Here is a 12,272-nt window from a genome sequence, read left to right as displayed (position 1 = left end):
CTAGACTTATGCTAGGCACTGGAAAGCCAATATAAGACACATCATATCCTTATGCTCAAAGAATTAAATATATTAAAGACCAATGCTGGCTATGAGGAATAGAAAGAGAAGGACCCAGCCTCAAGGAGCTCACATCTAATAAGAAAGCAGACGCTAATAACAAACTACAGTACTACCAGTACTACAGTGCTAGTACTAACACAGAAATGGTTATACACCATGAGAGGAAAAAGGTAGGGGAGAGAAACTCTGATGAAGTAGTCATGGAAGGCTTCACAAAGGACATGATATTTTAGGTGGATTAGTGATAATATGTGAGTATCAGTATTCCAAGAAAAAGTAAGATTCAGAGAAATGCTGAGGTATTCCAGGAAGGCTGAAGAGTGGAGGCATTCCTCCCACTGTAGAAACATCCATTTTTCTTCAAGATAATGTCTTAATGGAAGCTAACGGAAGCAGTAGAGTGGGAAGAAAGTGATTACTGCTGATGTGAAGCAGCAAAGGCAGAACAGCGAAGCATTTAAGAGCTGGAACTAGCTGCTCCCAACTTCAAATATGAGCGTCATCATTTTTAAGATTTGGGACCTTGATTAGTTCGATGAAAGTCTCTGAACCTCTGTTTCCTCAACTGTAAGAGGATGGAACATGACTAACTTAGGGTTGATGTGAACACATTAGTAAGCCTGTCCACCATATTTGAAGTGTGAAAGCACGTAGTATTTAGAGGGAGAGAAGGAAGAGTTCTGACTGATGTCCAGGAATTGTGCCAGGATATAGTGGATGATTAGGTTTATGGGCATAGAAAGTGGGCAATAAAAAAAGAAATAACTCAATCAGAGTTGAATTCTTTTACTTGATATTCAACCTTTTTGGGAAATGTCCCTTCCTTGTGGGCACGGGTTGTACATCATTACAGCTGAAGACCAAGTAGAGAAGAACAATGGTCAAAGGTAAGCATTATCCCCTGCTTATTTTGAGCTCTTTAATGGATGATTTTGCCATTGGAACAAAAGCGGTCAGTCACTGTCCAAAAACATTTGCATAAGGAGACATGAATTTTAACTGACCTTTGCCACCTGGAGAAGTAAATTATATGACGGTGCTCTACGGAAGAAGCCCTGCATATAGGGAAAGTATGAAAGACGTAACAAAGGTGAAAATTTCAGTAAATTGAAGCTTTATTATTCCTAATGCTCTTCCCGTTCCTGAAAAGCTTGGAATTATTCTTGACTCTTTACTTCCTCTCTTAACGCCATCTGCTGTACTTTTACAGTGTGTCCAGAATCTGACCTCTAAAGCTATCCCTTTAGTCCAAGCCACCATCATCTCTCAGTGGACCATGACAGTGGTCTCTCACCTGGTCTCCCTTTTCTACTCTTTTCCCCCCTTCAATCTCTTTTCCATATAAAAGCTAGACAGATGGTTCAAAATCATAAGATCATGTCACTCTTTTGCTCAGATTCCCCCAAAGTCTTCCCATTCACTCAGTTTTTTGTTTTGTTTTGTTTTGTTTTTGCGGTACGCGGGCCTCTCACTGTTGTGGCCTCTCCCGTTGCGGAGCACGGGCTCCGGATGCACAGGCTCAGCAGCCATGGCTCACGGGCCCAGCCGCTCCGCGGCATGTGGGATCTTCCCGGACCGGGGCACGAACCCGTGTCCCCTGCATCGGCAGGCGGACTCTCAACCACTGCGCCACCAGGTAAGCCCTCACTCAGTATTTTTTTAAAAAACCCTGTACGACCTGACCCCATACCTAAGTTCTCTCCTTCTTGTTCAGCCTTTTGCAGCTATTCTGGCTTCTTTGCTCTTCCACAAACATAGCAAGCACCCATCTCAAGACTTGTGTACCTTTCTCTCTTGCTGGGTTTCTCTTCTCCTAAGTAACATCATGGCTTGCTAGTTCACCTTATTCAGGTTCTAATAAAATAGCAGTGTGCTAAGATTAACACATCCCAGATTAATACCTCTGAGAGAGTAACCAGTCCCTACTATCACTCTCTTCCCATCTTGCTTTTTATTTCATTGCATTTATCACCGTTTGATAGAGTAAATAAATTATTTTCAATTACCTGTTTCCCCCTACCAGCCTGAAGCTTCATAAGCACTAACACTGTGCTTTGTTCTCTGCTGTATCTTCAATGCCCATTATGTATACTCAGTACAGTTTTGTTGAATAAATACCACCAGAGTCAGCATTAGGAGATGAAATGTAATACACCCACCAACCATGTAATATAAAAATCCATTTTAAGATATTGCTGTTCATTGACTTAACACTAAGATGAGATGCTAAGACACTGAAATGTTTATTAATGCATACATCAATAAGGAACGAAAGCCACGATATCACACACATTCTAAGCTGTTGGATCTTACAGACTCTATGTTGCTTTTCATTAAAGGTAGAAGAATTACTAACCCCAAGTTAAAAGGACAAAAAAGAAACCGAGCTCTCCTAGTTTAAACAGCTACTTCATAAATACGAGATTTATTTTTTCCTCATTAGAAGTAATGGTCAAAGTTTACTGTAGAGTTATGTTGGAGCTATTAAACCCACTAATCTATTTTATTTAATTGTATTTTATAACAAATGTATTAGTCTTACGAAAGCTCCGACGATTGTAAAAAATGGAAAGTGGCACACAGCCAAACTCTTTTTAAATTGTTTCATATTTAATTTATCATATGATTCGGGGGGAACCTGTGACTTAAACTCATGTTTCTACAGATGTTATTGTTTTAACTAAGAGCAATGTAGATACCTTAGATTTTTAAAAAATGAGCCAAAAGAAAAAGTTTTAGCAAATAATAGTAGAGGTGTTACTTGGATGTGGCAACAATTGTGAAAGTTGTTTGTGAATTACTCAAGTTTGGAAAATGCTGACACACAGTATTTCACTTTTGACTTACAGAAATTCTGTGAAGAAGTGACCATTAATCCCATCTCTCCTTTCAGATAAAATATTGATACTCAGAGAGATGAGGCAAACAACTCAAGGTCTCATAGCTAATGAACTGCAGAACTGAAACTAAAACCAAGTCTCCCTGACCATGAAGTTGGTATCCCTTCCCCTAATCTACCAGAATCAAAGCCCTCTTCCATCGCAAAACCAACAATACCTGTCAAGGGCTAGACCAGGATTGCAGACTGGAAACCCATTACCTGGATCTGGCCCACAGAGGGGTTTTGTTCATCCCACATCATATTTCTGATAAATTTGAACTCAAAGGAAGCATTTTTAACAAACCGAGAAATTCCACAGTAAAAAAAAATGTATACCTTCCTGGCTTCGTTTGAAAACTCCAGAGAGACAACAGACAACGAATGTCTATACAAGCCAAAAAGTCAGCTGGAATTTAGTCCCACAGATGTGCACATATTCTTTAGAGAGAGGTAATATCCCCAGACAGCCAGTACAGTTTTGGTACCTGGCTGGCTGTTATTGCAGGCATTTTTGAGCTTTGAGACCACTGGATTATAGAAGTTATTTCATCATCAATGGGGTTCTAGTTCTTCTCCTGAAAGTTGAACAGAGAGACACTGGACGAAATTCAGTCAAGTTCAATAACAGGACCACACACACTTAGCTCAGTACCTGAGGCAGAATCAGTACTAAATAATTACTGGTGTACTTCTGCCCAGTCTACTATTTTTATTACCCTGCCTTATTGAAAGGGATGTTCTAGGAAAGACAATATTTCCCAAAGAGTGGCCCATTGATCACTTGCTTCAAAATGATCTGGAATACTTGTTAAAACGAGTATTTTCTGGGACCCAGTTTTAGATGCATTTGGTTAGATCTTGCAAGATAATAAAGCCTCATCTCTGGACCATCACTGGAATCCAGTTACTTCCAGCTGGAACAGTGCTTCAAGGGATGGCACTTACACAGGAGGCAATATGAATGTTGTCCTTGAAATTACACGATACGCCAGCCCTAATTCCCAAATGATTGGGTTTCCAGGCTGCCGGAAAAAGACTGGAACAAATGTAAAATCATTTTCAGAAAAGTAAGAAAAATTAGGAAACACAGAGAGATTTCTACAGAGGCAGGGCAGATAAGTCAAACTAAGTAGGCTCCAGCAGCCAGAGAAAGCAACTCATCATATATACTAGCAACCGTAAGCAAAGTCCTGGTCCATCGGGTCTAACGATCTCATCCCAAGGTTAATATTTAGCATCACTTCAAAATCCCACCTATGAAAGTCAATTCCCCAAACACTTTTGTCTCATAAGTGGAATTATTCTCTTTCTGGAAAGAATGGAAATAATTCCAAGGTGACTAAATGTCAACTTCAGAATGGATAGCCAATCCTTCACTAGCAAGGGAGGAGGCTTCTCCTCCACCATACCTCAAAAGCCCACAAAATGGGCAATGGCAGAGCCCAGGAACGACAGTGAAGCATTCTGAGATCAGTTACTAGAAGAGCTGCTGCAGGACCATGAAATTAGACATGCACCAAAGTTCTTTCATAGCCCTGAGATGCTAGCCTTCTATTTTCTATTTGAAAAATAATAGAAGTCATAACTCCTAGAATTGGGTGCTGCCGATGTGCTAGCCAAGGAATAAGGCCTGAGCCAGCTCTTCATATACAGATGGAATTCACCCCAGTAAGACTAGAGGAGTTGTAAAATGGGTAAGGCAGGTCACTCACTGGCTTTCTACCACATGGTGTTGTATCAGAGTCAGCCCTACAAAAGCGCTGAACCTGCTTCTTACCCTTGCTATTTAAATATTAAACAGTAACAACCACACAATTTGTTTGCAGTGCAGGGAGGTAGAAAGCAATCTTGTTCCACACTTGTAAGCACCATGAAGTCATCTCAGAGGAATAAGGCCACACAAAGACTGTCAGATGGTATTATTCATAACAAATTCAGCTTCCAGCTTGAGTGAACGTGCACTGCCCCCTTGTGATCACAAGAGGACACAAGCGAGTGTCCACAACAGACGCAACACCCAGGGAGCCTTGGAAATGGGGTTCAACATAGCACGTTCGGCATGATTGGTGAGGCTGATTTATGAAGCCATGTTTTCCCTGCTCATGTGGCAACTGCAGTAGCTTGCAGCAGTGAATTTGTATGACAACGTAAAAATCCCCAAAACATACATTGCTCCATCTAGACATGGAACAATCTTCTATGTTACTAAATCTTTCATTGGCTTATCAGCATTTATTCAATAAATATTTATTGCCTACTAAGAGTAAAGAATTTTTTCTGGATATTGGGGATATCTATGGGAAAAAATAGTCTCTGCTCTCACTATGCCCCCTGTTTTGTGAGTACTGGGAGTAAATACATTAATAATTATCATGACCTGAGTTTTCCAAATACAAAGAAGAGTGCCGGGTTCACAGTGAATTCTCCCTCCGGACGTGGAAAAGAACGCAAGAAGGCGTGGTCTTGCCACTATGCCATTCTGCCATTCTGAATCATAGACTGTCTATGTTGGAAGGGGCTCAAAAGACCATTCAGTAAACCATTTTACTTGTAGTGGTGGCAAAATAGGGCTGTGATCACGAGTATGGACTTTGGGTTCCAATGTCAAGGATCCACATTCTGGATCTATGACCTGTGTGAGTCACAGGAACCTGAATCTCCCTTCTGAATCTCCACACCTTCCTCTGTTTAATGGAGATCATAAAATTGATTTGTAGGTTTGTAGTGAAATTAAAAGGATCAAGAAGTAAAGTGCCCAGCCAAGCAACTGGCAGGGGTATTTTAGGGAGGTGAAGGGGGTCATCATTCAGAGGTGGTGACAGAGAGCTGTTCCATAAATGACTGCTCCTAGTATCTCTGCTTTTCATTTTTATGTGGAGAGAAAAAAAAAATGTGATTTTCACACTGTTGCAGAACAAACAGAACTGTGACTTTCGTTTCGCATTGTACATGTGTGTTCTTTTGAAATGTCTGGCACACTCCAAATGATCATATCTTTCCCTCCTTTCACATATCATGGGAATATATTTAAATGTTATGCCAGGTCATTAGGAAAGAGCACATGAGGATGCCAGCCACGTGACACTGATGTTGTCCTTAAGGTGACGCACTCATAATTGGATTCAATAAGTGTTAAAAAAAATCATTCATGCTTTAATATTATAGACAATAATTATTTTGTTATTAATAATTAATAATGTTTTAATTACTATTATTACTGATCCTACTTTGAGTAGATCTGTCTAAAATGGCCCTCAGGCAAAAAACAGTAGCCCAAAAATCTATGAGCTTACTTCAAAGCATGTTATGTTTGTATCATTTTGGACGCTGTCCCTGAGAAATTGATGCCCTACGGAGTCAGGACACAAAACAGAAGTAAAACTGCCAGGTTACAATGAATAGTAGAATCGGGGCCACCACAGATGTGCAGTCTCATATTCCTTCTTAGTTTTTAAGGGGGGTATTTCCATGGTGATAGAGAGACAAGTCATCAAATCATGGAATCAGAGTTGAAAGTAGCCTGAGGATCCCCTGTTCCAGGGTTCCCTCATTAGGACACAGGAGTGAACCGTCATGGTGAGGGCTGGGGGACTTGATCAACCAGGGAGCAATGAATGCCCTGTCTTGAGAGAACAGCTGCAACTCAGAAAATGCCAACTGTTTTTATGAAAGAATGTGGACCCATTCTTTCCAGATCTGCACATTTTCTAAGAGAAGCCAGAACTCCAGAATTTACATAATACGTCACAGTTTTTCAAAACACTCTGTAGGCCAAAAAAAGCAGTTTAAAGAGGAGGATTCAGCCTGAAGACTTCCCATTTGCTACTCTGACCTAGTTGGGTTCCCACATTTTAAAGGGAGAAACTTGAAGACCAGAATGGAGAAGAGACTCTTCAAAGACCGTGTGGTTTGTCAACAGTAAAGACAGGAGTGAACAGTGTAATTTGCACCTCAAATTACAAGGGTACTAGCGATATATTTCTCGTATGTTATCTTTTCTCTCACACACATCTTGCTACATCAGGCATTTGGGAAAAGTCGCAACCTGATGATACAAGCAGAGAACTTCTCATCTATGGTTGGCCCTTATGGTTTTCCAGAAATTAAATGATAAGTTCGGCAGGGGGCGGGGGGGGGAAGAAAAAAATAAGACAGCATGCTGGTTTGGGTAAGAAATGCCACCCAGATGGATAGAAAGCATTTGCAGAAAAGGAGGATGTATTTAAGCTGAATTATTCTTATTTTTTGTGCTTCTACGAGTAGTTTACATCTGGAAAGAGTTATCCAGTTAATGTAATGAGATTTGGGGCCATAATCATTTTTAGGAGAAAGGAATTATGGAAGAGCTTAATTACCAATCTAAAATTCCTACTGGGATTCAGTAAGTTTTGGTTATAGCCCCATTTTGAGATCTAACTAGCCAGTGACGTGGAAAAGTCACTTTCCTTCTACAGCTCCCCTGGGGTGATTAATCTCCCCCACCCTCAATTCCAAAGTTGTTCAACTTTTTCTTTTTTTAATGATTAAAACAAATATCTAGGAATCTGGAACTTAGGACAAACCACAGACGCTCAAACCCACATTGGAGGGATCCATGAAGGAGGTAGCACTGGGCTCTTGGCCCTTGACCTTGGGTATTGGAATCTCTCTTCACTGCCGTCAAGAATCTGGCCCCAGGGCTGAAGCAGAGCCCACCATTACTGCTAGACAGATGTGGAAGGAAGGGGACAATTTGACAAGAGAGAACGGTGTATAAAAACTTACCCTCACATTTTTAAATACATTGCTTAAGAAGTCAGCATCCTCTATATTTCTGGGTCCTAGTTCATGGCTTTATTTAAAGAAAGCCTTTTTGCAGGTGTTATGAACCAAATTGTGTTCCTCCAAAATTCATATATTAAAGCTTCAGTATGACTGTATTTGGAGATAGGGCTTTTAGGAGGTAATTAAAGTTAAATGAGGTCATAAGGGTGAGGTTCTAATCCAATCAAAGAAATGGTGTACCCTTCTAAGAAGAGAAAGGGAGAAATCTCCCTCTATATCAACATGCACACACAGAGAAAGGGCCTGTAAGGACATATGGAGAAAGTAGGCAAGACCTTGATCTTGGACTTCCAGCCTCCAGAACTGTGAAAAATAAATGCCTGTTGTTTAAACCACCCAGCCTTTGGTATTTTGCAATGGCAGCCAAGTTGATAAAGGTAACAGGTCTCCATCTCATACACTGGGATGATGCTTTTACTACTCCAAGTACGTTCACTTTTATTTTATGCTCTCATAGACACTGGAACGGTTGTCTCATAGACAACTTTTCTATTAAAAGTTGGGAGTCCTTGACTCCAAGATGTGGAGACACACACAGAGATGTCAAGAACTTGCTCAAGTTGTGGAGCAGGTGGGTGCAGGGAAGCATCGGACTTTGGGGTCAGCTCCACACCCAGCTCTTCTTCCCAGAAGCAGATGCTCCTGTGTTGGGGATCAGCCTCCTTTAACTGTGAGCTCTTTCTCCTAACCAAGGGGCTTTGGTGACACTGTGCTAGCTTCACACTGGTTACCTTTCACCCTACAGCATGTTTCTAATTAGTACCAGAGGGAGGAGGGAAAAGATATGACACACTTTGAAGTTGGGCAGAGGAAGGGGGAGTGAGAGGATTGCTTCCCTAACTGGCAGGATGGTAATTAAATTCAGGTTTTTGACTCCAACCTTACTTTGATTAAGTGAAATGAATCCACAGACACACCCACATTTCCTTTGCCTTCTGCTTCTGTACGGAAGGCACGGTGGCCTGAACAACCTGCAGAGAGAGTGACTCTTCCTTGGCCGGCATCCAGCCCAAGCAGCCTCCTGGCGGTGAGCAGGGTTAGGGCTAACTTTCAGCACTCCTCATGAAAGAAAACCACTCAACTTGTGTGTGATACAGGACCACCTCTGGAGGGAACGATACCTAAGCATTAGGAAGTAGTTTCAGAAAAAGACACCAGCATGCTATTCACAGGCTCGGGAAGTTTAAACCACTCTAAAGGGAAGTTGGGGTTTTTGATCAGTGATGTTGACCTGCAGGTCTGGAATCCCAGGTTCTTAGACTAGGTATCCTGGATCCTAGAGCAGGTTCTGACATTCAGCCTCTCTGAATTTGAGCACAACGTATTTTATCTCTGGGCCTCTGGACCTCAGGTTAAATCCCTACCCTATCCTATCCCTTCTGGAAGAACGAGAAGATTAGAATGATTCCCTCCCAGCGCTAATAGTCCTTGATTCTAAGATATGAACTTCCCACTTTCCATGAAAATCTGTTCATGTCTAAATATTCTAGGCTTCTTCCCTAGTAAAATTGTAGCTGCTGAGGAACCAGAATTTTCCCCTGGCCTCCAGATACCTAGGAAAAGGGGATATCAGCCAATGTCTGTAAAATATATTAGCTGCCCACATATTGCAAACTTTAGTGGCCCTAGATTCTACTTGCACCTGCTCCCTGATGCCTGGAATTCATTTTGGTGATAAAAGTCTTAGTGCCCTCAGAGTCAAAGTATTAAAAACCCTAGGACAGGGGACTCAAAGGCCACCTTCCCAAGGTGCAATGTCTGATGGCAGAGTCTTTCCTTTAGCGGGTGAAGATGTTGAAAGTGTCTTGCAAATACTTGACATCTAAGGATGGAGGTGCCATAAATAGGAGCAAGGGGACAAGAAACAGGTGATGTATGCACTATTTTGTCCCAGACCAGCTTTGTCTAGCAAGGCTTGCTACCAAGATAAAATTTCATTTCTTGTCTGTAAGAGAAAGAGAAAGCACACAGAGACACTGGCTTCTCATTGGAAGACTAACAACAATGATGATTCCTACCAGAACTATTGCAAATATCTAAGGAGATAAGGATGTAAAATACTTTCAACTGTGCTATTTCAGTGGAAAGATAATGTTGGCCATCTGTAGGATTGAACTGAAAAATTAATAATTTTTACTGAGGACTAAAATATGGGCCAGGGACTCTGATAAACGTTTTCCTTGCCTTACCACATCTAATCCCCCTATCAGCTTTATGATGTAAATACTATCTCCTCCCCACCCTCAGTGTTTTTCAGACTGAGGTTTAGAGACATTAAGTCACTTACTCAAGGAAAGCACTACTGATAAACTTTGAGTCCAGGATTCAAGTAAGCTTCTCTGATTTCAGAAACTTCATCCCTAATTAACTAAACCGTGTAATATGAAAGTGTTCCCTATCACTGGACATGTTCAAGAGCATGGAGAAACAAGTGTCATGAACAGCGAGTGTCACATTTCTCTTTAAGGTTGGAGCCAACCTATGGAGACTTCTAAGGCTATTCTTAGAGAAAGCAGATTCTACAGACACAGCCAGTGGTTTAAATGGTAGCTGAACTTTACTACCAGGGCATTCCTTAACATCTGAGGTGTTAGGCAAAGATAAGTGGGGCTCTCCAACAAGAAGACTGGCTTTCTTCCAGCATGAATTTACCTTCTATCTACTTGGTGGGAAACTGCATAATGATCCCTTGGTTTTTCAGAATGTGCATTTGCTTTTCCTCATCCTATTACTCACTGTCTAATCTTCTTTATTTGGTGAGCTCCACCATGGCTTACGGTGCTCAATCCCCATGTCCTCTCATTAACCCAGTTCTCTCCCCCACGATCTGCAATGAAACCGTGACTAGTATCACTTTCTTTGGCTCTGTGCTATGGGCCCTGCATATCTTCCACTAGTAAATGAGAACAAAAAAATAATTAATCCACCCAGGTACCATTACTTCTGTGAAAAAAGCTATTGTTTATAATTTTAGAAGCTGTAAGATTAACCTTTCTGGAATAGGAAATTTGCCTTTCGATAGAATGATAACATCCATATCCCCCTAGCTTCTGCTCATGGCCTGATTTTAATAAGCAGTCATTTACCCAGCACCTACTATATGTGCAGGCCTGTGCTTAAAAAAATAAACTTTAAAAATCACAGAGAAGACTCATTTTTTTTCCTGATATGGTTGGGAAATAAACTGTTACTCATAAGTGAATTTCCTGTAATTGAAACTTAGCCCTTTAACTCCCAAAACTTAAAAAAAAAAGAAAAAAGTAGCCCCTTTTTTTCCTACAAAATTTCTATAATGAATTAAACACTTCTTCATCTACTGGAACAGAGTATACATTTAATTAGATAATCCCACCACTTGATAACTTAGAGTCAGGCACATCAATTACTAAGCAATGCTATGACACATGAATGCTCTTAGGGATCCAAAAGGATTTTGCCTTCATCTTAAATGCTATGATTTTGGAAATCTTGAGCCTTTTATGTATTTACACGTTTTCCACCACTACCACCACCCACCTCCACACACACACTCACACCAACACATATACTATTTAATTGGCCAAAGTCTCTGCAACTGTTTGAGTATCTGCCTTTAGCTGCACATTCTAAATTGCACTCCTTATCTTTTAAGTTCTGAGAAAAAGGTAATGGTAGTTTACCTGCAGCTGTGGCTGCCTACAACTCCTCCCATCAATAGGCAGATCTATTGGAATGTGGGTTAGCCCTATGCGGCTCTGACGAACAGGAATTCTCCAGAGGCGATACTATGCTGGATCGGACCCCAGGCCTGACAATTTCACTTTCACTCCAGGAAGCTAGCCTCCACGCTGTACAGAAACTCAGAGCAGACTACCCAATAATGAGAGGCCAAGAGCAGAGCGAGGCCCTGGAAGGTGGGAGGTCCTCCAGGACACTGCAGCCACGTTATGGGACCTAAGCTGACGTGAAGTGGATCCACCCAGTTGAGCTCAGGAAACCTCAGATTCATGAAAAATAATTCTTGTTGACTTAAGTCACTAAGTTTGGGGCATAAGAAATATTTTGAAATCATATATAATGAGAATGAAGAAGCTCTAAGTATACATTTGGTTCACCCTATAAATTAAATGTATCATACTTAGTAATAGAATCTGATATCTATTTAGAATGATCAGAAAACTAATTCTCTGATCTTTCTAGTTATGACCATACTCTCTAAAGGTGATGTTGCTAGGTGAATGAGGAAGTGTTAAAAAGTGGAGGGAAGTCTTTTCTCAAAAGGTATCTAAGGAAAAGATTCAAAGGTAGGGCTGAACATAGGATGACGCAAGATGGGAAGATGAGACTAGTTAATGACATTACAAAGTTCATGTCAGGAACGAACATAAAGGGATAAAGGGGGTGAGTAGGAAGATGGCAAATAACAAAGAAGTGTAGGAGGATTTACAAGGTAGCTGAGAACTTTCTCTGTGAGATGTGTTTCTGAAATAACAGAATGTCAATTCTAACCATGTTGTGAATAATA

This window comes from Delphinapterus leucas, chromosome 3 (genome assembly GCF_059928025.1).
Source record: "Delphinapterus leucas isolate spDelLeu-1000000601 "Yukka" chromosome 3, BTC_Dleu_Yukka2, whole genome shotgun sequence".
Lineage (NCBI taxonomy): Eukaryota > Metazoa > Chordata > Mammalia > Artiodactyla > Monodontidae > Delphinapterus > Delphinapterus leucas.
This window is presented reverse-complemented; position numbering follows the sequence as displayed.